This window comes from Mustelus asterias, chromosome 4, assembly GCF_964213995.1.
Source record: "Mustelus asterias chromosome 4, sMusAst1.hap1.1, whole genome shotgun sequence".
Taxonomy (NCBI): Eukaryota; Metazoa; Chordata; class Chondrichthyes; order Carcharhiniformes; family Triakidae; genus Mustelus; species Mustelus asterias.
In genome coordinates, this window is record NC_135804.1 from 121,289,990 (window position 1) to 121,317,631 (window position 27,642).

The window sequence follows — 27,642 nt, forward strand, 5'->3', positions numbered from 1 at the left end:
CTGCCATTGCGCAAGTGCCCCAATCTCCTAGTGCACACAGTGACCTCTTGTCACCACAAACCCTGCCCCAGCGATCACTGCCCCAGCCGATGCTGTTCTCCAACCACCCTCTCTGCATGTATCACTGTTCCTCCCCTTCCCCCCCATCATGGGCTCGCCCCTAACCCCTTGGCACTGCCTGGTGCTTGTTGGGCATTGCCAGGCTGGTGATGCCAGGCTGGTACTGCCCAGCCCTGCCCCCGACTACCGCAGGGGTTTCAGTGGCCTCCAATCCCTCCAGCCAAGGCCATCACGTCTGGTCCCCATTGGTGGGAACCATATTTGATCCTCGCCGATGAGGACCCCGACCAGCGAGCAGCTAATTGCAAGTGAGCCTGGATAGCATCCAAAACTCACTAATGATATTTAAATAAGGTATTGAATATTGATATCAGGCACAAAGTCGATTTTGCTCGCAAATTAGTGCCAGTAACATCGCAAGAGGCAAAAAACCGGGTGTAAACCTGATTTTTTGCCCCTCGAACGATCTTACCGGCTTGCCACACCAATTGACCGGTGGGCGAGCCGGTAAGATCGCTGCCTGAATTTAACTACAACACATGATAGCACATTTTTCTCTGGATCTCTGACTGAAATTTGTACGTCTGTTGTAGCCAACGGAGGATTGATACAGTGTAAGTGAAAACTCGGGGGTGATGGAGTTTAAAGTTTATTTATTAGTCACAAGTGAGACTTACATTACTACTGCAATGAAGTTACTGTGAAAGTCCCCTAGTCGCCACATCAATATACCTAACCAGCACGTCTTTCAGACTGTGGGAGGAAACTGGAGCACCCGGAGGAAACCCACGCAGATACGGGGAGAATGTGCAAACTCCACACAGACAGTGACCCAAGCTGGGAATCAAACCTGGGTCCCTAGCGCTGTGAGGCAGCAGTGCTAACCACCATGCCACTCCTTATCTGCTACTGCACTTGAAAACCAATGAAATTCTGTAGTTCTGTTTCAGAATAAAAAGATGCATGCGTTCATAATTTTCATGGCTACATAAACTGTACATTATTGTACATTGAATGGCATGCCTCACTACATTCCCAAGGCAGATAGAAGGGACATAAAATCCAAAAGCAATTCAAGGAAACCATTGAAGTGTAGGTCATCAATTGCACTGTGGAATGATTCTTATCAGTTGTGAATGTTATTGACGGCACGAGAGCGGCATATATCTTTTGTTCTTGGCACTGTAAATGAACCATATTCAGCATTAAAATCTAAAAACTATATGGCTGCCTAGGAGCGGAACACTACTCTCGGCAGAAATCATGTAGAATCAAATTTGGTATTCCTGCTCTGCATTTCTCTAACCAGATGTTGGTCCAAACGTTGCAACTTGGGATAATTACAGCTTTAATTTTAAAATAAGCCACAACTTCTTGAGGTAAAATGTTCACACGTTTTTCTGAATCATTTTGCCCAGTGCAGTAGTGACAAATTGTGAGCTTATGTAATATCAATCGTTACACAAGTAACTAATATATCCACTTGGCGAACTGTAGCATTTTGCTATAGTTCAGTGGTGATCATTGTCAGCACAGCACTAATAGCAAGATGTAATTGGGCGTAACTCCAAAGCAGTAGTTCTGAGCTTTGAAGCTCTTTTTAATATTTAAAATGTAAGACTTGTATATTTTGTAATATTTTGCAGAACCAAAGCTATGCATAATTGTTGCAGATTTCCACTAACCTTCCACTCAGGCCTCCTGTTCAATTATTTACTTATCATCTATCATGAAGATACTTTATTGATCATTTCCTTGCCTTATAGACACTATTCCATACTCCTTGATCACTTTTCTTGATCACCTTGAGGCATTATCCTTTTTCTTAAATCTAATGCATCAAAGTTGTGCCTTATCATGCTTACACAAAGAACTTCAGGGATGGCTTATCACTATCAAATCATTCATCTAGATATATTAGAAGCAGTGCTTGCATTGTGGCGAAGCCTGCATAATATCTTCCACTGAAGGAAAAAAAGACAACTTACCATACTACAATTGTTGTCACAAATGACCTCTGCCACTGATAGGAATCTTGAGTAATTTACAGGGCAAACTCTCACTTAGCATCTGTTAATTCCTTGCAGCAGTCTGTTCTGTGTAGATTTCATCTGCAACTATTGAACGTAGCAAACCAATTAATGTATATTATGCATTTGGGATTACAACATTCTGGAGATTCATTTGTCTTTTCCCAATGTAGCAAATTTTTGAATTGAGTTTAGTATATAGTTTGCTGTAGCAGTAGTGATTGCTGATATTCCCAATTTTATTTCATGTTTGTGGTTATTGGAAACCAATCATCAAAATTGAGGACATCACAAAAAATCCTTATGGTTGACTCAACCATCCTCAACAGATCTTTTGTTGACTTTCTGTTTATCATAAAGGAACTACTAAGCTGTTCGCTAATAATTCCACTGTATTTAGCTCCCTTCAACACTCTGATAATGAACACGTCCATATCAACATCAGTGAAACATAACATCCAGGTTTGAGTTGACAAGTGACAGGAAACCTTTGCATCATTTAAAAACTGCTAATAACCATCTTGAACATCTACAAAACTCAAGACAGGAGCATGATAGAATGCTCTTCAGACACTGGGTTGGTGCAACCACCACAATGCTTGAAATTCAGTAACATCTGAGATGCAGTATTTTAATTAATCTATGTTTCTGCATCCAGATCTTAATATCTACTCCCTACATCAAGAGCATCAGACAGTTAAAAGAAAAAAAGATTTTCATTTAAATAGCACCTTTCACTATTTCAGGATTTCCCAAAGTGCTTTACAGCCTAGGATTCCTGGGATGAAGGCTTTATGGCAGCACGGTGGCACACTGCTGCCTCACAGCGCCAGGGACCTGGGTTTGATTCCCGGCTTGAGTCACTGTCTGTGTGGAGTTTGCACGTTCCTCCCGTATCTGCGTGGGTTTCTTCCAGGTGCTCCGGTTTCCTCCCACAGTCTGAAAGATGTGCTAGTTAGGTGCATTGACCCGAACAGGCGCCGGAATGTGGCAACTAGGGGAATTTCACTTCATTGCAGCATTAATATAAGCCTTACTTGTGACTAATAAATAAACTTTAAACTTTATCTTATGAACAAAAGTTGAACAGGTTGGGCTTCTGCACATTGAAGTTTAGAAAAATGGGAGACGATCTTATTGAAATATAAGAACCTGAGGAATTTTGATGGAGTCGATATCGGGAGGATGTTTCCTCATTCGTCCATGGAATTCTGTTCCCCAGAAAGCAGTGGAGGATAAAGCCTTGAATTTTTCAAAGCTTAGTTGGATAGGTTCTTCTATAGAAAAAAAAAATCAAGCATTATAAGGGACAGGCAGGATGGCATGGAGACTATAACCAGATCAACCATGATCTCATTGAATGGTGGAGCAGGCACGAAGGACCGAAAGGCCTACTCATGCTCCAATGTTCTTATGTCCTTTCTTCCTATGTTCCACTGAAGTGCTTTTAAGCATAATCACTGTTGTAATGTAGGAGCCGAAGAAGCCAATTTGCGCACAGAAAACTTCCATAAACAGCAATGTGATGCTGACTGGATAATATCTTTTAGTAATCCTGATTGAGGGATGAAAATTTGTCAGGTCATCATGGATAATCATCCTGCTCTTTCTTGAAATTGTGTCATGGGATCTTTTCCTTGCATCTGGGAGAGCAGAGAAACCCTTGGTTTAACATCTCAATTGAACGTAACTGGCACTAACCTGGAGCAAAAAGGTACCATTTTAGTGTTGTTGTGGACTTAAGCAGCAGATGTTCATTTTGTCATAACATGATCCTTAAGAATCATCTCTCTTATCTCTCCCTCTTACCTTCCCTATGTATTGTGCAGTGTATTGCCTCGTGCTGCAAATGGGAAGTATAAGTCACTTTGGAAAGCATAAATGTATATATCATTTGTTGCCCAAGAGATGAAACGTACGCATTTGCGGGCACAACATATGTTTGTCTGTATCATTGCAAGGAGATAGAAAATCTTTTATGAACTGGAAGAGACAAGTACCTCTATAAACTGCAGGGTGGGGAACTTCTGCAAAGGTGTCTCTTCTTCAGAGTTGAATACACCTGTGAGTGTTTGTGATTGTGCCTGATCAGCCCTTGGCAAAGTGGTTTTCTGGATACTGAATATGGATAAGCCCAAATATCCCTTATCTTGCTTCACTTAGATTACAAATCTGTTAATGGCAAAGCAAAATGAAAGTGTTTAAAATGAACTGACTGCACTAAAAATAACATTAACCCAATCTTCCAGTCTCAGGATCATGAGTACCCCCCAAGATGTGCAACAGGACTCTGAAGAAATTCTGTCGTAATTCCTGTTGGAATTAGTTGGGAAATTTGAACTCCTGAAGGAGAATTCCCCAGGACCCTCCATAAAAGTCTCTGAATGTGATTGTTCCAGTTTGATTACTTGAATAGTAACCCAAGAAATGTTGGACAGAAAAATCCTTGTGTGACTCCGAGGTAACTGCTCAACTGATCTCCTAATCACACTCACTGACATTCCACCCCCCCGCCCCCAACTGTCCCGATCAGATTACACCTCCCAACTTCACTGTGTAGCCCCCACCACACAACCATATGATCCCCTGGAAACCCTCATGCTTTATGCTGACAAAAATCTTCTGATTAACATCAGGGCTGCTTTGTCCAAGGCTGATCAAACAGAAAACTACCCAATTACCTGGATACGAATCCAAGATGAATGCAGAAGAACTCAGAGCAGGAATCCACACAGAGAGCTGTGAAGGGAATCTGCTCAGATTCCACACCCACAATTTATGGCACTTGTTGCCACATTCTGCGAAGTGTTTAAAGGTTCAACCGCTCCCTTGGCTTAACCCAATTAGCTCCCTACCTAGCTACCACCCTATCAACTCGTCCATGTACCTCACCCACTTAAACACTCAACCAATCATTTATCCATTTGCTAACACACTACAAAGTTTTGAACCTTTAAACACTTTGCAGAATGTGGCAACAAGTGCCATAAATTGAGAGTGTGGAATCTGAGCAGATTCCCTTCACAACTATGTGTGTGAATTCCTGCTCTGAGGGAGCTCTTCTGCATTCATCATGGATTCATATCCAGGTAATTGGGTAGTTTTCTGTCTGATCAGCCTTGGACCAAGCAGCTCTGATGTTAATAAGAAGACTTTGGCCAGTATAAAGCATAAGGGTTTCCAAAGGATCATGCCTCACCACCCCATCTGCATTGAATGCCATCTGCAAACACACTGCCATTGGCTGAGGTAGATTTGGAAGGAATATATGCTGTTCTAAATTTTCTATCTTCTGTCTGAGACAAAATGAGCTGTTCCCTGCCTAATTTATTGAAGAAAGGGAAAAAAACAAGCCTACAATTGCTTTTTGTTCCTTGCGCTTTTGTTCAGACACATTGTGCTGTAGTTGAAATTGAGTAAGACCTGCAGGTGCACTTGGAGATCTGCTTCCTGCTGCCAGAACTGCTGAGCATTTCCAACACTTTGTGTTTTTATTTCATGTTTCCAGCATCATTTCATTTTTGACATTTTTTTATATACTGGTTGGGGCTAAGAGAGCCCTAAGGCTTATGTGTACTTGTGCAAATTTTATTTAGCCCACATATAGTGACATAATGAATTATTCCTAACCTTGTTTACTTTTGTTTGACAGTCAGAAAGTTGTTGCTGAACAGGCAAATTGAATACCCTATGATTAATATTTCTTCTTGTTGCAATTGTCCAGGGATGGAATGTACCACATGGTCATACATTTTCCTATTATACTAAGCAAGAAGTGTGCTTCATGAGATTGCTGTGGGCAGTAACTATTTCCTGTTGAACAAACCCTCAGATAAAAGGGCAATCAACAAGTTTGCTGCTTCAACGGGACGTGAGCCTGATCTATTTGGCTGTGTATTGTTTGTTTGCTGTCTTTTGGTATTCATAATTTTAAGACAGAGCTCAGGTCTCAGTTAACACAAGGCCATGCCCCCTTATTGTTGCAAATTTGACTTTTCCACTTTCAACTGAGTAGAAATTTTGCGAATTGAAATTACACTAAACTACTTAAAAACGCAAGGCCGCCTTCCAAAATGAAGGTGAGAAAAGTCACCCTCGGGGAGGTGTGGACATTTCCTACAATTTACCATTTAATGCACAATTTAGGTTGATTAGAGTTCTGAGTTCTAAGCAATATACTTGCATTGTTTTCCCAAGCCACCTTGTTCTCTATGGCAATTTTGCATCCTCAATCCTAATTCGCTGGTCTCTGGCATCATTAAGATCGATGTGGAGATGCCGGCGTTGGACTGGGGTGAACACGGTAGCACAGTGGTTAGCACTGCTGCTTCACAGCTCCAGGGTCCCGGGTTCGATTCCCGGCTCGGGTCACTGTCTGTGTGGAGTTTGCACATTCTCCTCGTGTCTGCGTGGGTTTCCTCCGGGTGCCCCGGTTTCCTCCCACAGTCCAAAGATGTGCGGGTTAGGTTGATTGGCCAGGTTAAAAATTGTCCCTGAGATGTGTAGTTAGAGGGATTAGCGGGTAAAATATGTGGGGGTAGGGCCTGGGTGGGATTGTGGTCGGTGCAGACTCGATGGGCCGAATGGCCTCCTTCTGCACTGTAGGGTTTCTAAGTCTCACAACACCAGGTTAAAGTCCAACAGGTTTATTTGGTAGCAAATACCATAAGCTTTCGGAGCACTGCTCCTTCGTCAGATGGAGTGGAAATGTGCTCTCAAACAGTGCACAGAGACACAAAATCAAGTTACTTTAAGATCACCATTATAAATTTGCCAATTTCCAAGCACAAACTTCCAGAGAGATGGGAAAAGAAAAAAACGGAAGATTTATGTTGATGTAGCACCCAAGATGACCAGAGGCTGTCCTAAATTGAGTCACTGTTGTAATGTAGGAAACACAACAACCAATTTGCACACAGTAAGCTCCGACTAACAGTGCCGAGGTAATCGCCACGTAATCTGTGTTTGAGGGATGAATATTGTTCAGGAAACTGAAATAATTCCCTTACTCTTTTTCAAAATGATGGCATTGGATCTCTTACCTGAGACAGTAGAAGGGACTTTGTTTTAACATCTAATCTGAAAGACAGAACCTTACTCAGTACTGATCGGCACAGGCTTGGAGGGCCAAAGGACCTGTTTCCTGTGCTGTACGCTTCTTTATTCTTTGCACTGAGGTATCAGCTAAATTTTTGTGCTCAGCTCTTGAAGTGGGACTTGAACCTACAACCTTTTGACTCAGAGGTGAGAGTGCTCCCAACTGAGCCATGGCTACATACTTGGCATAAAAAAGATGCTTTTCCTGGCAGTGGTTCTAAGCAAATGTAAAATATTTACATCAGTGTTGCTACCAGTTATATGCAACCTTTGTAAAGGGAGTTGCTGTGAACAAGTTTTCCTGGTAAGGTGTGCGGCCAGCCCAAAGGTCTTCATGCAGGCCTTGCACAACTCGGCTCATTTCTGTTACCACACATACACAGCCACAGAAAAATATTGGAGGTAATGGTGCTGTGAACATCCCTTTCTTGGAGCAATGTAGCAGCAACTGACCGCTTAAAATTGGGAGCTGGAATTGTATAGCTCGGTTAGTACAATTCTGTATTGTTCATTTTTTTCTCTTTTTTTCTGGGAGAATATGCATTTTATAAGATCTCTCACTGATACTGTTGTACCACATTTCTCCTCTTTGAGGGCTGGGGCATCATTTCTGAATGAACTGAACTAAAACCTTAATCCTTCCTTGACAGCTTCTCATTAGAAATAAACTAGCCTTAGCTTTCACATTGTCGTAACAGGTTTTTCCCTGAACGCAGACAGCTCTTTGAGGTCTGCGACTAAACATGTTAGCACACATTGTGAACATTGTTCCACCTTGTACTGCTACTAGTTGGATTTGGGAAGTATGTTGCTTCCATAAATCTTTATGGGCAGGATTTTCCACGCAGCCTGCAGCGGCATTGTCAGGCGGCGGGATCTTCTGGGCCTGTGTTGTCAGCGGGGTTTCCCGTTGGATGCAGCTGTTACCACCATGAAACCCTTGGCAGGACCGGAAGATCCCATCAACATGAACAGCCGAAAGGTTCTTGCTATATTTTTTAGACAAATGCTACTTCCAATCTTGGCAAGGTCACTAAAATGGATTTTGAAATCCTGGTTTGGTCTGACTTGAACCCATAAATCAGTTTGTATTGTTCAATGATGAAGCCAGCATTTTGTGGGGGTTTTTTTTGCCTTACTCTGGTTTGTTTCTTCCACTCTACCATCCCTCTTCACAATGTGCCAAGTTGCAAAGAATAGATTGTGCAGATTATGTTGTTCTTTCAGGAGGCTGGTTCTTTGCCAGGTGTTTTACTAACTCCACAAGGTTGATTTTCAGCAGCATGTCCATAGCTTCCAGAAGGAACCAGATAAGACTACAGACCCATCCCCCTGTGTAGAAGTGTTGCAGATAAACTTGCCATATGCGGGGTTTTGTTCTTGCTGCCATCACCTGTGATAAGTTATTCTCCTTTGATCACAGGATCAGATTAGTCTTTGGGGGGTATACCTTCTGTGAGATAAGGCAGTGAGCAAAAGGTGTTCAAAATGATGAAACAAAATGGAAAGCCTGCAAGGCTTCTTAAATTTGTACGGTGAGTGGAGAGAAGTAACACCTTTCCAAGAGATCAAAGTAAAAAAGTAATAGACGCGAGATATGTACTCAAATATTTCATCCCTAAATTCTGGTTGACACAAAAAACTGAAGACTGTTTCCTCTGAAGCACATTAAATCCAAGTTCTTTATCCTAATAAGTTGGAATAAAATATGATGTGCACAAATTTGGCATTGAAATGACGAGATCTGTTGCTCGTGATAATATTCTTTATAAAGTTCCCCAAGCGTGAGCATGACTGACTTTAATCATTCAGTTTCTTCTGTTTTGTATGATTAGAACTGTTGAAGTTTAATTACTTTTGCATTTAATTTTTTTGAAGACACCAAGGTCTTAGCTGTTATCAAGTTAAGTAAGACTCGAGAGTTACCAAGATTTAATGAAGCTGGATTTTATCAAGAACTTTCATTTTTATAGCACCTTTAGTGTAGTAAAGCATCCCAAGACAGGAGCATTACCAGAAAAGAATTGATACCAAGCCAAGGGAGGAGGTAATAAGATAGGTGACCAAAACGTCACCAAATAGGTAAATTTAATGAATATTTTAAAGGAGGATAAGAAGGTGGAGAGATTCATGGAAGGAATTTCCATTCTCATAGGCTTTAGGCTTATACAGTTGAAGGTGTAGCTGTCCATGATAGGATATTGGAAATCAAGTATGTAAGGATGCCAGAGTTGGAGGAGTGCTGAAATGTTGAAAAGTTGTAAGCCTGAAGGAGGTTATAGAATAGGAGGAACAAGGTCATGGAGAAATGGGAACGCAAGCCGAAAATATTAAGAGTGAGCCAACATTAGTGAAAATAGGAACAGGTGGGGGGTGAATGTGATTTGTTGCAAGTTAGGATATATGCAAAAGAGTTTTGAATGAGCTGAAGTTTGCAGGATGTTGGAATTAGCCAGCCGGAAGAGCATTGGGAGTGGAGCTAATAAAAACAATGGAGGAGGGTTTGAGCAGCAGATACGCTGAGGTGGGTAAAAGAGGGTTGTAGTCAGTCTTAGCGAGGAATAGCATTTGGATCTGGAATAAGATCTCGGGGTCAAATAGGATAACCAAGTTGTGAAAATGTATGGTTCAAATTCAAGAGTGGCCAGGGTGGGAATCGAGGTGGGGGCACTTGAACAATGCTTGTGGTGGGGTCCAATAATAATTACTTCAGGCATTCCAACATTTAATTGGACATTTAAATCCAAGCAACATTGTATATGATCATATTCATGAAAAGAAATATCAAATTATGATCTTTGTATCTTTTATAAATATTGTGCACATGTAAACTAGGTTGCTTTTGAGTTTTCTATATATATATAAAAATAAAGTTACAATGTTGGGGGCTTAACCTTCATGTGTTTTCAACAGTTTAACACATTAGCTTTAAGTTAAACTTACATATATAAAATTCATTTTTAATGTAGTGACTGGGGATCATTTGTTGTTTGCATGTTGTGTCAGTTCTTTGATACTTCATTTCCATAACATATGCCGAGTGCTGAATCTATGCAAGTTTGTCAGCTTGGGTTACTTAATAAACTTTTTCCCCCCTGTTTGAAGGTCAATTATTGTTCTCTTCAAGAGGGGCAAGGCTTATTGTGCAAATGTTGCTTCCCTCTGTAAATGTTGCTGTCTTTTGCAATGCAACGTTCCACGACCATGAAGGACTCTCCTTAATGTTGTGAACACCTGGGAATATCACAGATTAAAAGAACTCGAGCTTGAATGATGGATAAGACAAGGATTTAAACTCAAGCCACTGCGGCCCTTGCTAAAAATTGAAGCTTTTCACGAGCAAGTTGCAACAGAATTTTATAGACATAGGAATGCTTAGGCCAATCCCAGTAATTTATGTATCAAATCTTGCAATGTGTCTGTGGTAGCAACAGTGGGAATGAAGCAATGAATCACCCCTCAAATAAAATAGATGGTTTTAAACCCAGAAAGAAAAAGATGTAATGACATGTAAAGCTATAACACATTATTGTATACATACTTTAAAATGGTGATTGTTTATGCAAGTAACTAGCATTCTTCATTAGAATTCAGTAACAGTCTGTTGATCATAGGCAGAGTAACAGCTGGATGGGAAAGAACTGCTTACCTGTAAACACAACAGACCTGTATTTTGCCATCTGTTCCTGGGGCAATCTTGGTGCACAATTCAAGCTCACGGAATGCTGCCTGTGAATTTCAGCCTGCCACTTAACATTTTTCAATATTTATTTCACTATATAATTTCAAATTAATTGGTGAATTATGAATGATATGCTCCTGTTTCGCTTACACTTAGATTCTAAATATGTTCAAGTAAGCATAACATTAGTGAAGGTCATTTGCAGTAACTATATGATACAATGCTTTCAAATTAACCTTGCAATATTGAATGTACTTGCAACTTTCTGAATAGAGACATTTCTTTCTCAGCTATAAAAATTAAATGTACAAAGCTCAGCTACATTTTTAGTGGGTATTTAATTTTGTACTTTATGGGGTTTTTTTCAAATTAAAGTAATGAAGATCAAATCTGAATTGCAATTAGTTTCACCAATTAATTATGCACAGTTTAAAATTACATGAAACTGAAATCCAATTAAAATATATTTTTAAAACTACAACATTTTGCCATCAATTTAAAAGGATTTACATTATTGCCAAGACAATGTATTGTGTCGTGTATGTCAGGGTTTTTTTTGTCTATATACTCACTGTTCATAAAGAAAACACTTTTTTAATTCTCCTCCCACCTTAGGTATTGCAGCCATATATTTACTTCCTTTTCTCTAACCTCTGGCTTTACTGAAAGTGCTTATCTTCTTTATTTGAAAAAATAACAATCTACCTCAGAGCAATCTTCAACTATATTTGTTGAGACATCTACCAGAAAGGACCATGTACTATAATTAATTTATCACTTTCTATACCACTACTTTCACTGCTGTGTGACTTACGCGACCATAACAAAGATAAACTTTCCATCCTGGTCCTTCCCAACCTGTCTGCAGCCTCCAACGTGGTTAACCACACTGTCCTCCAGTGCTTATTCATTGTTGTCCAACTGGGTCAAAGAAGACAGAGGGTAGCAGTGGAAGAGTGCGCTTCTGAATGGAGGGCTATGAAAAGTGGCGTTCCTCAGGGATCAGTGTTGGGACCTTTGCTGTTTGTAATATATAGAAATGATTTGGAGGAAAATGTAACTGGATTGATTAGTAAGTTTGCGGACGACACAAAGGTAGGTGCATTTGCAGATAGCGATGAGGACCATCAGAAGATACAGCAGGATATAGATCAGTTGGAGATTTGGGCGGAGTGATGGCAGATGGAGTTTAATCCGGACAAATGTGAGGTAATGCATTTTGGAAGGTCTAATACAGATAGGAAATATACAGTAAATGGCAGAACCCTTAGGATTATTGATAGGCAAAGGGATCTGGGTGTACATGTACACAAGTCACTGAAAGTGGCAATGCAGATGGAGAAGGTAGTCAAGAAGGCATATGGCATGCTTGCCTTCATCGGCCGGGGTATAGAGTTTAAAAATTCGCAAGCCATATTGCAGCTTTATAGAACCTTAGTTAGGCCGCACTTGGAATATAGTGTTCAAATCTGGTTGCCACACTACCAGAAGGATGTGGAGGCTTTGGAGAGGGTACAGAAAAGATTTACCAGGATGTTGCCTGGTATGGAGGGCATTAGCTATGCGGAGAGGTTGGAGAAACTTGGTTTGTTCTCACTGGAGCAACTGAGGGGAGACCTGATAGAAGTCGACAAGATTATGAGAGGCATGGACAGAGTGGATAGTCAGAAGCTTTTTCCCAGGGTGGAAGAGAAAATTACTAGGGGGCATAGGTTTAAGGTGCGAGGGGCAAGGTTTAAAGGAGATGTATGAGGCAGATTTTTTACACAGAGAGTAGTGGGTGCCTGGAACTCGTTGCCAGGGGAGGTAGTGGAAGCAGATACGATAGTGACTTTTAAGGAGCGTCTTGACAAATGCATGAATTGGATGGGAATAGAGGGATATGGTCCCCGGAAGGGTAGGGGGTTTTAGTTAAGTCGGGCAGCATAGTCGGTGCAGGCTTGAAGGCCTGTTCCTGTGCTATAATTTTCTTTGTTCTGGGTGGGACTGCTCTCATTTTTATCCAACTAATCATAAACAGAAAATCACTTGCAATGGCTTCCCTTCTTCCTCGGCACCATTACCTTTAATTTCACCCCAAAGAACAATACAGCACAGGAACAGGCCCTTCGGCCCTCCAAGCCCGTGCCACTCCCTGGTCCAAACTAGACCATTCTTTTGTATCCCTCCATTCCCACTCCGTTCATATGGCTATCTAGATAAGTCTTAAACGTTCCCAGTGTGTCCGCCTCCACCACCTTGCCTGGCAGCGCATTGCAGGCCCCCACCACCCTCTGTGTAAAATATGTCCTTCTGATATCTGTGTTAAACCTCCCCCCCCCTTCACCTTGAACCTATGACCCCTTGTGAACGTCACCACCGACCTGGGGAAAAGCTTCCCACCGTTCACCCTATCTATGCCTTTCGTAATTTTATACACCTCTATTAAGTCTCCCCTCATCCTCCGTCTTTCCAGGGAGAACAACCCCAGTTTACCCAATCTCTCCTCATAACTAAGCCCCTCCATACCAGGCAACATCCTGGTTAAACCTCCTCTGTACTCTCTCCAAAGCCTCCACATTCTTCTGGTAGTGTGGCGACCAGAACTGGATGCAGTATTCCAAATGCGGCCGAACCAACGTTCTATACATCTGCAACATCAGACCTCAACTTTTATACTCTATGCCCCGTCCTATAAAGGCAAGCATGCCATATGCCTTCTTCACCACCACCTCCACCTGTGACGTCACCTTCAAGGATCTGTGGACTTGCACACCCAGGTCCCTCTGCGTATCTACACCCTTTATGGTTCAGCCATTTATCGTATAGCTCCTCCCTACATTATTTCTACCAAAATGCATCACTTCACATTTATCAGGATTGAACTCCATCTGCCATTTCTTTGCCCAAATTTCCAGCCTATCTATATCCTTCTGAAGCCTCTGACAATGCTCCTCACTATCTGCAAGTCCTGCCAATTTTGTGTCATCCGCAAACTTACTGATCACCCCAGTTACACCTTCTTCCAGATCGTTTTTATAAATCACAAACAGCAGAGGTCCCAATACAGAGCCCTGCGGAACACCACTAGTCACAGGCCTCCAGCCGGAAAAAGACCCTTCCACTACCACCCTCTGTCTTCTGTGACCAAGCCAGTTCTCCACCCATCTAGCCACCTCCCCCTTTATCCCATGAGATCCAACCTTTTTCACCAGCCTACCATGAGGGACTTTGTCAAACGCTTTACTAAAGTCCATATAGACGACATCCACGGCCCTTCCCTCGTCAACCATTCTGGTCACTTCTTCAAAAAACTCCACCAGGTTAGTGAGGCATGACCTCCCTCTCACAAAACCATGCTGACTATCGTTAATGAGTTTATTCCTTTCTAAATGCGCATACATCCTATCTCTAAGAATCTTCTCCAACAACTTCCCCACCACGGACGTCAAGCTCACCGGCCTATAATTACCTGGGTTATCCTTCCTACCCTTCTTAAATAACGGGACCACATTAGCTATCCTCCAATCCTCTGGGACCTCACCTGCGTCCAGTGACAAGACAAAGATTTGCGTCAGAGGCCCAGCGATTTCATCTCTCGTCTCCCTGAGCAGCCTTGGATAGATTCCATCAGGCCCTGGGGATTTGTCAGTCTTTATATTCTCTAACAAACCTAACACTTCCTCCCTTGTAATTGAGATTTTCTCCAACGGTTCAACACTCCCCTCTGAGACACTCCCAGTCAACTCATCCCTCTCCTTTGTGAATACCGACGCAAAGTATTCATTTAGGATCTCCCCTCCTTCTCTGGGCTCCAAGCATAATTCCCCACTTTTGTCCCTGAGAGGTCCGATTTTTCCCCTGACAACCCTTTTGTTCCGAACGTCTGAATAAAATGTCTTGGGATTCTCCTTAATTCTGTCTGCCAAGGACATTTCATGACCCCTTTTTGCCCTTCTAATTCCCCGTTTGAGTTCTTTCCTACTTTCTTTGTACTCCTCCAGAACTCCCTCTGTTTTTAGCTGCAAGGACCTTGACCCCCTTCTTCTTATCTTCTAAATGCTGCCCTTGTGTAACATCGTCCAAAAGACATGTCTGCTGATGACACCCAGCTCCACCTCATCACTACCCAGCTCAACTCGATCCAGTATCAGATGAGCTGAAATATCCTTCAGTTAAATATTGGGATAACTGAAGCTATTGTTTTCGATCAATGCTCCAAACTCTGTTTCCTAGCTGCTGATTGCATCCCTCTCTCTGGCAACAGTCTGAGATTAAGCCAGTCTGTGGATAACCTTGGTGTCACATTTGAGCCCAAGGTGAGCTTCAACCTCAAAATTTATACCATCACAAAGACTGCCAATTTCCACCTCTTAACATTTCCCAACCACTGCCTCAGCACATCTGTTACTGAAGCACTCATCCATGCCTTTCTTCCCTTTAAACTCAATTGTCCTCTTGCACTCCTGGCTAGTCTCCCACATTCTACCCTTCAAGAACTTGCGGTCACCCAAAGCTCTGTTGCTTGTGTCTCAACTTGCATCAAATCCCATTCTCCAATCCCTGTTCTTACTCACCTAGATTTGTTCCTAATCGAGCAATAATGAGAATTTTTAAAGTCAGGCAATAGCTTTACTTTAAAAATTCTCATTATTGTCTTCAATTCCAGCCTCGGGTCACTGTGTGGAGTTTGCGCATTCTCCCCGTGTCTGCGTGGGTTTCCTCCCGGTGCTCTGGTTTCGTCCAACAGTCCAAACATGTGTGGGTCGGGCTGATTGGCCATGCTAAACTGACCCTAGTGTCAGGGGGATTAGCGGAGTAAATATGTGGGGTTATGGGGATAGGGGATAGGGCTTGGGTGGGATTGTGGTCAGTGCAGGCTCGATGGGTCGAATGGCCTTCTGCACTGTCGGGATTCGATGATTCAAATCCCTCCATGGCTTCACACCCCTTCTCTTCCTCAATCCTACTATGCAATAGTTCTGTTTGCCAATCAAAACAATCACAGGTTAAGTATTGACAAAACAGTAATCCAATCATCTCTCCCACCCCATAAACATCAACATATCTGTGTTTCTCTAATTCTGGCCTCTTGTGCATTCCCAGTTCTAATCCTCTATTATCGGTGGCCTTGCCTTCAGTTATATAGGCCCCAAGATCTAGGATGCCCTCCCACAACTCTCTGCTTCTCTATGTCACATTCTTCATTTAAGACCCTCCTTAAAATCTATCTCTTTAACTAAGTTTTCAGTCATGTGAACTAATAGCTCCCTATGTGGCTCAGTGTCATACTTTGTTTTACAATGCCTCTCTGAAGTACCTTTAGATGTTTCATTACATGAAAAGTGCTAAATAACTATAAGTTGTTGTGAAAAATTGGAAAAATAATTATTTTTTTCAAAGAAACAGTAATAAAGTATTGCTTCAAATCATTTCCACCTTACCAATGTGAAACAATGTTAGAATTTGTTTTACATTGACCTGTTCGTGGAATGTGGGTATCACTAGCCAAGCCAGCATTTATTATCCATCCTTAATTGCCCCCAAGAAGGTGGTGCTGAGCTGCCACCTTGACCCGCTGCAGTCCATGTGATGTAGGTACACCCACGGTGTTGTTAGGAAAGGGGTTCCAGAATTTCAACCCAGCAACAGTGCAGGAACAATGATATGTTCAGGATGGTAAGTGACTTGATGGGGAGTTTCCAGGTGGTGGTGTTCCCATATGTCTGCTGCCTTTGTCCTTCTAGGTGATAGAGGTCACTCGTTTGGAAGGTGCTGTCAAAGGAGCATTGGTAAGTTCCTCCAGTGCATCTTGCAGATGGTACACACTGCCGCTATTGTGCGTTGATGATAAGGAAGTGAATGTTTGTGGTTGGGGTGCCAATCAAGTGAAATGCTTTGTCCTGGATGATGAGCTTCTTGAGTGTTGTTGGAGCTGCACTCATCCATGCCATCACAATCCTAACTTGTTTCTTGTAGATTATGGACAGGCTTTGGGGAGTCAGGAGATGAGTTACGAGCCTCTGATCTTCTTTTGCAGCCACGGTATTTATATGGCTAGTCCAGTTCAGTTTCTGATCTGAATGGTAAACTTCAGAATGTTAATAGTGGGAGATTTAATGATGGCAGTGCTATTGAATGTCAAATAGAAATAGTTAGATTCTCTCTTGGTGGAAGTGGAACTTGTTTAGCCTGAGTATTGTCCACGTTTTGCTGCAAATGGACGTAGACTGCTTGGTCTTTTTTGAGTCGTGAGTTGTGCTAAATATTGTGCAATCATTTGTGAACATTCCTACTTGGGATGGTGCGAACGTCTTTAATGAATTGATTTGGATAAATGTTAACATTGTACTTCAATACTGTGGTAATGTGGCCCCTTTAAGGGGCAATTCTTTGCGGGCCGTAAGATCGGGCTGGAACCTATGGCGAGGCTGCATGAGAAACCAGACTAGTCAGAGTGTGGACGCGAGTCTGGGGAAGAGGAGCAACTTCAGTTGGAGCCAGGGAGGAGAAGAGAGTAGACATGTGCAGGAGTTTTCTGTCAGATCCTTAACTTATAAATACATATATTATTATTAGTCAACAAATCCTTTGTTGTTTGGAGCCACATCGAGTCACCTCCAGTTATTGCAAATACAGTAACAATGAGGATTTTTTGCAATGCAAAACTCCAGCAACTGTTGTTCAGGAATTGGCAGTGGAGAAAAAAAACAAAATAGTGTAAGAAGTAGAAGTTCAAGAGAGCTTGTATTTTGAAAGGCCATACTCATTAGAAAGTTTCGGAGTGTCGGCAAGCAGCTTCGTAGAGTGTGAAGGAGTTGAGAAACTATGCTGTTAAACCTATAGAGAATTGCCTGTAGGTGTCATAATAAACATCATAAATCTCAGTTTAAAAGAATCACCCTGAGGCCAAATGCTTTCCTGTGGTGTGCCAATTTTTAATCTTCCATTGGAGGGAAAATACATTTTGTTACTATGGACTGATGGTGAATTTCCAAACAATAAAATGTGCACTTCCTCAGAAGTTATGCCTTCAGTTTTCTGAAAACATTTGATTCTGAAGGAGGCTTTTGATTTTTGGAATCTGCATCTTGCACCAGTAAGGGGCACACTTAATTGTCTGCAAGCTGAAGAACATAGCAATTCAGCCAGTCTCTCTCTTCATTGTGAATTATTTTAACCAGTAACTGATGCAACTGAGCATATGTGTACATCCTTTAGCAAAACTTATATTGTAATGTTTTCAAAGCAGCTCTATCTCATAGTAGCAAATTGTCTCATGAAAATTACACTGTGGCATTTAAGATTATTATTCAACAGGGCAGTGACATTTAAAAAGAATCTTTGATGTATCTGATTTATTGCTTGAGATGTCACCTTCCTGCTGACAATGCTATCTCAACAGTATTCTCAACAGTAAGATGGCAGCAATGTTAAGACAAAAAGTGAAGCTGCTGTTCCACCAAAAGATTTACATTCATAAAAGTAATGAGTCCCATCATTTTATTGTGCCAAGCTGAAAGTAAACAGTGTTTCTACATAGCTCCTTTAATAATTCCAAGTAACATGCAAAATATTTTACTTTAAATACATGAGGAGATAAGTATTGTTGTTCTTTGTTGTCATTCTTTATTTGAGGCATTAGTCTCAGTAATATTTTTCAACCTTGTATAGTAGGTGATAATATTTCAACAGTGAAATATATATAGTTCCTTTTTTCCAGCCATGTATATATAGGGCATAATAAATTACCCTGAGATGAAATAGCTCTGTTGAGAGTCCAAATCAATCCGCAATTAATTATTGACAAAACAAACAATCCAAGATTATTTCTTAAAATTGGACAGGAGCAACACAGCACATTCAGTCAGTAAGATGGAGACAGAAATCTATTTGGTCCTCGAGTTGTGCTTATTCTATTGAACTTTAAGTTGTGTGACATGAAAATTTGATTAGTATACAAATCTTCACAATGGGATGTTTTATAAATGCATTACCCACTTTTGGGTAATTTCTGCCAGAACGTATTGAGAAATGACAACAGTTCAGTTCCACCTGCTGCTCCCACTCCCACCAATCCCTGTGCCAAACTCCAGGGATCCATATTTTCATTCTTTAGTACCCACTGTAGTAAATACTCAATGAAATCAAGAATATTTAGTATTTCAGAAAATATATCTGTCATAAGAATAAGATATTTAATGAAGTGTGATATTTGATTTGACTATCGCTTGGGTAATCCTTAATAACAAATTCACTTCATCACTCATGAGTTCTACTTAATCCCCAATATTAGATAAATCACATATGGCACTCCAGAAGGTGCAGGATTCTATATTTGCTGAAACAGTGTGACATTGTAAACACCTCACTGAATTTCTGCGGTATTCTTTGCATTCACATTGGTACTGTGAATGATTATCTTACAGACATTCATTTGTAAAGACTGCTTTCTCAGTGACTAATTTGTTCACAATACATATTAGTGGTGAAGGTCAGTTGTAACTGTTCGAGTTTTAATGCCATCCTTAGGTTGGAGGTAAGAGTTGTGAGCAATCAGTATTCAAGTGCGGATTTGTGATATATGACCATCCCTTTCTCTGATTTTGCTTAAAATGTGCTACAGATCCCATAATGAGTTCATTGGAAGCCCAATGAAGAATACATGCTTACATTTGGCACTGCCTCTGATAACAGGCCTATTAAACTATGAAATTTGAAGTCTTACATGCATAGAATTCTCCTCCTTCAACATTATCAGGTGTCATCAATTCCAGGAACATTGATTTAATTCTCTCCCAACATGATGACATAGCATTTCACTGCATGTTTCTTTGTTTATCGACAACATTTTAATAAAGCCAGTAACAACTCATAGAATCATAAAATCCCTACAGTGCAGGAGGAGGCCATTCAGCCCATTGAGTCTGGACCGACTCTCAGACAGAGCATTTTAGCTCGGCTCACCTCCCCCCACCGTATCCCTGTAACCTCATGCATTTACCCTGCTAATTTCCCTCACCTAAATATCTTGGGACACTAAGGGGCAATTTAGCATGGCTAATCCACCTAACATGTATATCTTTGGACATTACTATTGACATAAATCCAATATCCCTTCCTTTAGGCTTGGAAGTGATAATAAAATCAAGCCACTTTCGTTAGAATTTCTCCCATCAACTGTGGAATTATTAATTGTAGTGTGCTTATCATTCAGAATAAAGATAAATATTTCTCATGCAAATTATTTAACTGAAGATGCAAAATGAAATAAACATTGAATTATTAAATAATCCCCAAGTATTCCCTAAATGCTGAATCCCATCAGTCAAGGACAGAAAAACGTATCTTCACGCTTTAGCCACTATATGTAATAAACCGCTGCTCCCCATCCAACACTGCTCCTACCTGTCCCCTCACACACTTGCTCTTACCCACTATATCTGACGAGTTAAAATGCAGAAGTAAAAAACTTTTTGAATGTCGTAAGCACATAACTTAGTGAATTTTGTATTTCTGCTTATATTCTTGTCCCGAACAAAGGGTAGCATCATGGTAAAAATAGTGACCGTACTGGCCAGTTTATTACTGACATCATGATTAATGCAAGTTGCTTTCTTTAGAGAGAAAGCAAAGTCTTGTGGGAGTATTCAGCTTAAAGCTCAGACTTTGATGCAAAGCATATACCAATAGCCATTATACTGCATTGTATTAAATATCCTCATTAGACCAACATTTCAGACTGGTGGTGCAGTCATGAAGCTCCATTTACATCATTTAGAGCTGGTACGAGAGCAGTTTGCGAGCTAATCTATGGTTATCAGAGAATGATCACTTATCAGTTCTTGAGCTGCATGCCCGTACAATTTTTCTTTGAATAAAGCAGCCTCAGATTGGCTCCCAGAGTTGCATCAAGCACCAGCTTTCATTAAGATTATTAATGATGCATGCAGTCACTCTCTCTAACCTCCCAACACCAGAACAACCCTGGCAAAAAAACAGACTCAAAATGTCAAAGTTTGTGAGGGCACAGTTAACCAAGGATGTTTCACGCATACTTTATTTATTTTTCTATTTGTGTTTCACAGCAAGCAAGGAAGAATATTTTGACGAGAAATGCTTCCCAGACTTGTTTTCTATTTTAAGGAAAAGTTCTTTTCCAACTTTTTCTTCCCGCAAGTTTCCTCTTTTGCTCTGTGTAAGACATTAGGTATGAAATTTAGCTCTTTGGCACCTGGTTTTTCACTGTTTTGCCTCCACAGTGGCATTTGCAGTGTAGGTGTAAATTTCTTGTGCAAGCTACCACAGATACCAATTTGGTGAGGGTAATTACATGCATGCAGGCAACTGAAAGAAAATAGATTTACGCAGAGTAGGCAAGTTGTGTCATTAATGACAGCATTACCAGTTTGAAACTCAGTTTTCCAGATAATGCCTTCTCTTCATTGCATGCAACTAAACAATTTTCTTATTTATTCTTTCTTGGGATGGGTTGTTGCCGGATTTTTATATATTTTACTGATTCATGGGACATGGCCGGCACTGACTGGCCAGCATTTATCGCCCTGCCCCTCGTTGCCCTTGGAGGCAGTTGAGAGTCAACCACATTGCTGTGGCTGTGCGCCACATTCAGGCCAGACCAGGTAAGGATGGCAGATTTCCTTCCTTAATGAACATGAGTATGTTTGGATAGGACAGCATTTATTGCCCATTCTTAATTGCTCTTGAGAAGGTGACAGTGAGCCCTCTTCTTGAACCATTACAGTGCTGTTAGGAAAGGAATTCCAGGATTGTGACCCAGTGACAATGAAGAAGTAGTTCTAAATCAGAATGAGAGTGGCTTGGAGGGGGACTTGCAGGTGGCAACGTTTTGATACATCTGCTGCACTTGTGAGTAGGTGTTATGGGTTTTGAAACGTGCTGTCGCAGGGGCATTGGTGAGTTGCTGCAGCGCAACGTGCAGATGTTGCACACTGCTGCTATTGTGTCGGTGACGGAGGGAGTGAATGTTTAAGGTGGTTGATGGGGTATCAGTCAAGCAGACTGCTTTGTCCTGGATCGTCTCTAGGTTCTTGAATGTTGTAGGAGCTGCACTCATGCAGGCAAGTAGAGCATCACACTCCTGATGAGCGTTGTAGAATTGGAGAGGCTTTCAGGAGTTAGAAGGCGAGTTACTTTCAGCAGTATTCCTAGCCTCTGACCTGCTCCTGTAACTATAGTATTTATATGGTTGGTCCAGTTCAGTTTCTGTTAAATGGTAACCCCCAGCGTGATAGTGGGAGATTCAGTGATGGTAATGTCATGGGGAATGATTTCTGTCTATGGGGCTGTATTTAATTTAATCTCACATGATCATACTCACACCCATTATCAGGCCTATCTGCTTTAAGAAGACAACCATCAATCCAGTACCTAAGAAAAACCAGGCAGCATGCCTTAATGACTATCGCCCGGTGGCTCTGACATCCATCATTATGAAGTGCTTTGAAAGACCAGTCATGGCACGGATCAATTCCAGCCTCCCGGGCTACCTGGATCCACTATAGTTTGCCTACCGCCGCAGACGCCATCTCCCTGGACCTGCACTCAATCCTGGAACACCTAGGTAACAAGGACACCTATATCAGAGACCTATTTATTGACTACAACTCAGCCTTCAACACTATTATTCCCACAAAACTCATCTCCAAACTCCATAGCCTAGGCCTCGTCTCCTCCCTCTGCGACTGGATCCTAAAGTTCCTAACTCACAGACCACAATCAGTAAGAACAGACAACAACACCTCCTCACGAGCATCCTCAACACCGGTGCCCCACAAGGCTGTGTTCTCACCCCCTACTATACTCCTTATACACCTATGACTGTGTGGCCAAATTCCCCTCCAATTCGATTTTCAAGTTTGCTGACGACACCACTCTCGTGGGTCGGATCTCAAACAATGACGAGACAAAGTACAAGAATGAGATAGAGAATCTGGTGAACTAGTGCGGCAACAATAATCTCTCCCTCAATGTCAACAAAACGAAGGAGATTGTCATTGACTTCAGGAAGCGTAAAGGAGAACATGCCCCTGTCTACATCAATGCGGACGAAGTGGAAAGGGTCGAGAGCTTCAGATCACGAACAACCTGTCCTGGTCCTCCCATGCCGACACTGTAGTTAAGAAAGCCCACCAAAGCCTCTACTTTCTCAGGAGACTAAGGAAATTTGGCATGTCAGCTACGACTCTCACCAACTTTTACAGATGCACCATTGAAACTATTCTTTCTGGTTGTATCACAGCTTGGTATGGCTCCTGCTCTGCCCAAGACTGCAAGGAACTACAAAAGATCGTGAATGTAGCCCAATCCATCACACAAATCAGCCTCCCATCCATTGACTCTGTCTACACTTCCCGCTGCCTTGGCTAAGCAGCCAGCATAATTAAGGACCCTACACACCCCAGACATTCTTCCATCAGGAAAAAGATACAAAAGCCTGAGGTCACGTCCCAACCAACTCGAGAACAGCTTCTTTCTTGCTGCCGTCAGACTTTTGAATGGACCTACCTTGCATTAAGTTGATCTTTCTCTACACCCTCACTATGACTGTAACACTACATTCTGCACTCTCTCGTTTCCTTCTCTATGAATGGTATGCTTTGTCTGTACAGCACACAAGAAACAATACTTTTCACTCTTTGCTAATACATGTGACAATAATAAATCAAATCAAACCAAAAGGCCCTGTTCAATTTCATGACCATTAACTCCTTGCTGGGAAGCACCAAATAATATCTTCTGGTTGGTGATGTCAATTGACTAATCAACCATGAGGTTTTGTAGCCAAGCCTCATTCTGCTCTCGTCTACAGTTCACATATACATGTTTCTCGCAAAGTTCACTGCCTAACAATCTGCAAAGGAAACTCATCAATTCCCAGCCCAAACCAAATGCTAAAACAGACTCACCACCTTTTTTCCTCTGTAGCTGAAAATTAGCTTTCAAGAGAACAGGCAAACTGTTCTGATCTTCCCAGTCTTACCATCTGCTCATGGATAAAATGTGCCGAGCCATCAGGACAGCATTAGGCAAAACCTTCCTGATATCCCAAGGTGGTCCTAGAAAGAAATTCTCCTGTGTTGCTAATTTCAGACATGATCTCATGAATGTTTCCAAGGGTGGTGGACAGGCATCTCCCTGCAGAGTAGTATGTTTGATCTGTAGAAATGTAAAAGCACCAAACATCAGTTGACAGCTGGTTTAAAGCAGCAATATCAGAAGTTAGCCATGGATAATTCATGGCCCAGACCAACAGGGGGAAGGAAAATTGAATAAATGACCTGAGGAACATGATGAATTCAGTTTTGTTCTGAGGGGAAATTTGAATTTAGTCTTTGTGATAACAATAATTCAAGTATATTCCACATTTTTGTGCCATCACAGCATTTTAAAATGCAATCATTATGGGTATTGTGGCTTTCGTCTATATTTTGTCGGAAAGGATTTTTTTCGTTCCACTAATTGTCAAGTGGAGACAGGTTTACCAGAGTTTCATTCAGATTGACAGCAATGCAGTGCTTTCCCTCATAATTTTGCTTCTTCACGTTAGCATAGACTGAAGATGGATAAGCATTGAACTGTTGGGCTTGGTTTTGGAACGTTGCAAGCTCATATGCACCAAGTTCCAAATTTGATACAGGCTTGTAATTATGCATTTATAAGTAAATTTTTATCTGTAGCTGCCTTTCATCTCATCACCCTCACCATACGAAAGGCAGGTTTTCTCTGATCAAGACATTGATGGGAGGAAATGGTCAGATTTGCATTGTTTGAGTGCTTCTGCATCCGTATTTTTCTCTTTCTAGAATCATATAGGATAGGAGACCATTTGCCCTATTGCAACTGCATCAGCTCTTGAAGAACAATCCAATTAGTCCCACTCCCAGCTCTTTGCTCAAGTTCCTGCAATTTTTATCCTTTTGTATTTATCTTTTAGGAAGTACTTTATTTGTTTGTCAACAATTCTTTGTTGGGTAAGGTTATCCAGGGAGATGTTGCAAAACCAGATAAATTAAGTTGAGATACAGATCAGTATCAGTTCAGGGGTAAAACAGGAGTAACCATCTCCTGTTTTCCACTCAGTCATGTAGGAATCACACTATTTATTCTCCTGTTTGTGTACCCATACACATTTCCTTCCTTTTGTCCTGTTCCAGTTGAATTGCTCATCAACCTGTAATGTCTTCTAGATCCGACAAAGAGTACAAAAGCTTCAGATGTTAACCTTGCCTCTCTAGAAATATTGTTTGACCTGATGAATATTTTCAGAATTTTGTTTCTCAAATTTCTAATATCAGTATTTTGCATTTCGCTGAAAGAATGAATCAATTTAATTTGGCCAAAAATTCAATCTGATGTTTGTGCAAAAAAAAGCAATTCAAACCTTGCTACTGTATGACAAGTACATCTCATGTCTTTTTAATGACTCGTGCATTTGCTGATCCTGTGTTTCTAGATTTAGGACTCGAGATGAGTGGCACATCAGATGATTGGTCAGAATATAAAGAACAGTAGAGAATTACTAAAAAAATTAATCTCGAGAAAGAAATTCGAGTATGAGGGAAAGTTAGCTAAGAATGCAAAAACGGATAGCAAGGGTAGCACTGCTGCCTCTCAGTGTCAGGGAGCTGGGTTCAATTCTGGCCTTGAGTAACTGCCTGCGTGGGTTTCATCCAGGTGCTTTGGTTTTCTCCCACACTCCAAAGGTGTGCAGGTTCGATGGCTATGCTATATTGTCCCTTCGTGTCAAGGGGACTAGCAAGATAAATGCATGGGATTACAGGGATAGGGTCTGGATGGGATTGCATTGCAAAGGGTCTGGAGTATAAAAGTAAAGAAGTATTGTTACAATTGTAGAAGGCATTGATGAGACCACACTTGGAGTATTATGTTCAGTTTTGGTCACCTTCTTTGAGGAAGGATTTGGTGGCACTGGAGGCAGTTCAGAAGAGGTTCACTAGATCGATTCCAGGTTTGAAGGGGCTGTCGTATGAGGAGCGGTTGAGTAGCTTGGGCTTGTACTCACTGGAGTATCAAAGAATGAGGGGGGATTTGATTGAGGTATATAAAATACTCAACAGGATTGATAAAGTAAATGTTAACCAAATGTTCCTCCTTCTAGAACAGAATAGGACAAGAAGTCATAGTTGTAGAGTAAGAGGGGGAGGTTCAAGACAGAGATAAGGAGAAGCTACTTCTCAGAGAGGATTGTGAATCACTGCTCCACAGTGCAGTAGATACAGACTCAATCAATGGATTCAAGAAAGTGATAAATATTTGATCAAAAGCGGGAGAAAGGGCTATGGGAAAAAGGCAGGGAGTGGAGTTAGGATGAGATGGAGATCAGCCATGATCATATAGAATGATCTATACCGGGCGGCACAGTAGCACAGTGGTTAGCACTGCTGCTTCACAGTTCCAAGGACCTGGGTTTGATTCCTGGCTTGGGTCACTGTCTGTGTGGAGTTTGCACATTTTCCTCGTGTCTGCGTGGGTTTCCTCCCACAGTTCAAAGATATGCGGGTTAGGTTGATTGACCATGTTAAAATTGCCCCTTAGTGTCCTGAGATGCGTAGGTTCGAGGGATTAGCGGGTAAATATGTAGGGATATGGAGTTAGGGCCTGGGTGGGATTGTGGTCGGTGCAGACTCGATGGGCCAAATGGCCTCTTTCTGCACTGTAGGGTTTCTATGATTCTATGAATGATGGAGCAGACTTGGCTGCTCTAACTCCTAATTCCTATGTTTTCAGTGCAGCCTCGATGGGCCGAATGGCCTATTTCTGCATTGCAGGGATTCTATGATTCTAAGAGTTTCAACAGGTATTTAAACAGGAAAAGAGTAAGTAAAGTGAACGTTGGTCCTCTGGAGAACGGGAATTAATAAATAATACGGAAATAGTGGATTAAATGAACAGATACTTTGCTTCAGTATACAGTATAGGGAATACAAGAATCATTCCAGTGATAGCTGTAAATTGGGAGGTGAAGCACAGAAAGGAATTTGGTGAAATTACAATCACTAATGAAGCGGTATTGAGCAAACTGATGAAGCTATGAGCTGGCAAGTTTCCCGGTCCTGACGGACTTTATCCTCCCGGGTCTGAAAGGAGGTGGCTAATAAGAGAGTAGAAGCATTGGTGCTAATTTTCCAAAATTTGTTAGATTCTGGAAATGTTCATTCAGCCTAGCATGTAGCAAACATAACCCCTCTATTCAATTATAGATCAGTTAGCTTGATATCTGTCGTGGGGAAGGTGTTAGAATCAATCATTAAAGAGGTAATAACTGGCACTTAGAAAAGCTTAAGGTAACAGGGAAGAATCAGATTGGTTTTACAAAAGGGAATCATGTTTAACTAATTTACTTAAAGTCCTTGGAAGGAGCAGCATGTGCTGTGGATGGAGGGGAGCCTGTGGATGTACTGTACTTGAATTTCCAGAAAGCATTTGATAAGATGCCACATCAAATGTTATTGCAAAAAATAAAAGCTCATGGTGTCAGGGGCAACATGATCTTGATCTTAGTTACTTTCTCGAGCTTGGCAGTTGCTTGGTTTTTCGACTCGGGAAGACTTAAGGTTATCTCAAAATTATCAAAGTCATCTGAAATATAATATTTGCATTGGACTTGCTTTTAAATATGCACTAGTCAATCTCAATGGCATTGCACTTGGGCAATTCAAGACCAAGTCCATTCTTCACAGGAAGTGGATTTGAAGAATGGGGGAAATTGCACTAAGCCATGCAGATGTA

General features: G+C 41.4%; 1 protein-coding gene across 5 annotated transcripts in view; it reads left to right on the top strand.

Annotated features, from left to right (window-relative positions):
• The window catches only part of diaph2 (diaphanous-related formin 2), an 852,337-nt gene that overhangs the window by 595,529 nt on the left and 229,166 nt on the right, over positions 1–27,642 (top strand). The window lies entirely within an intron of this gene.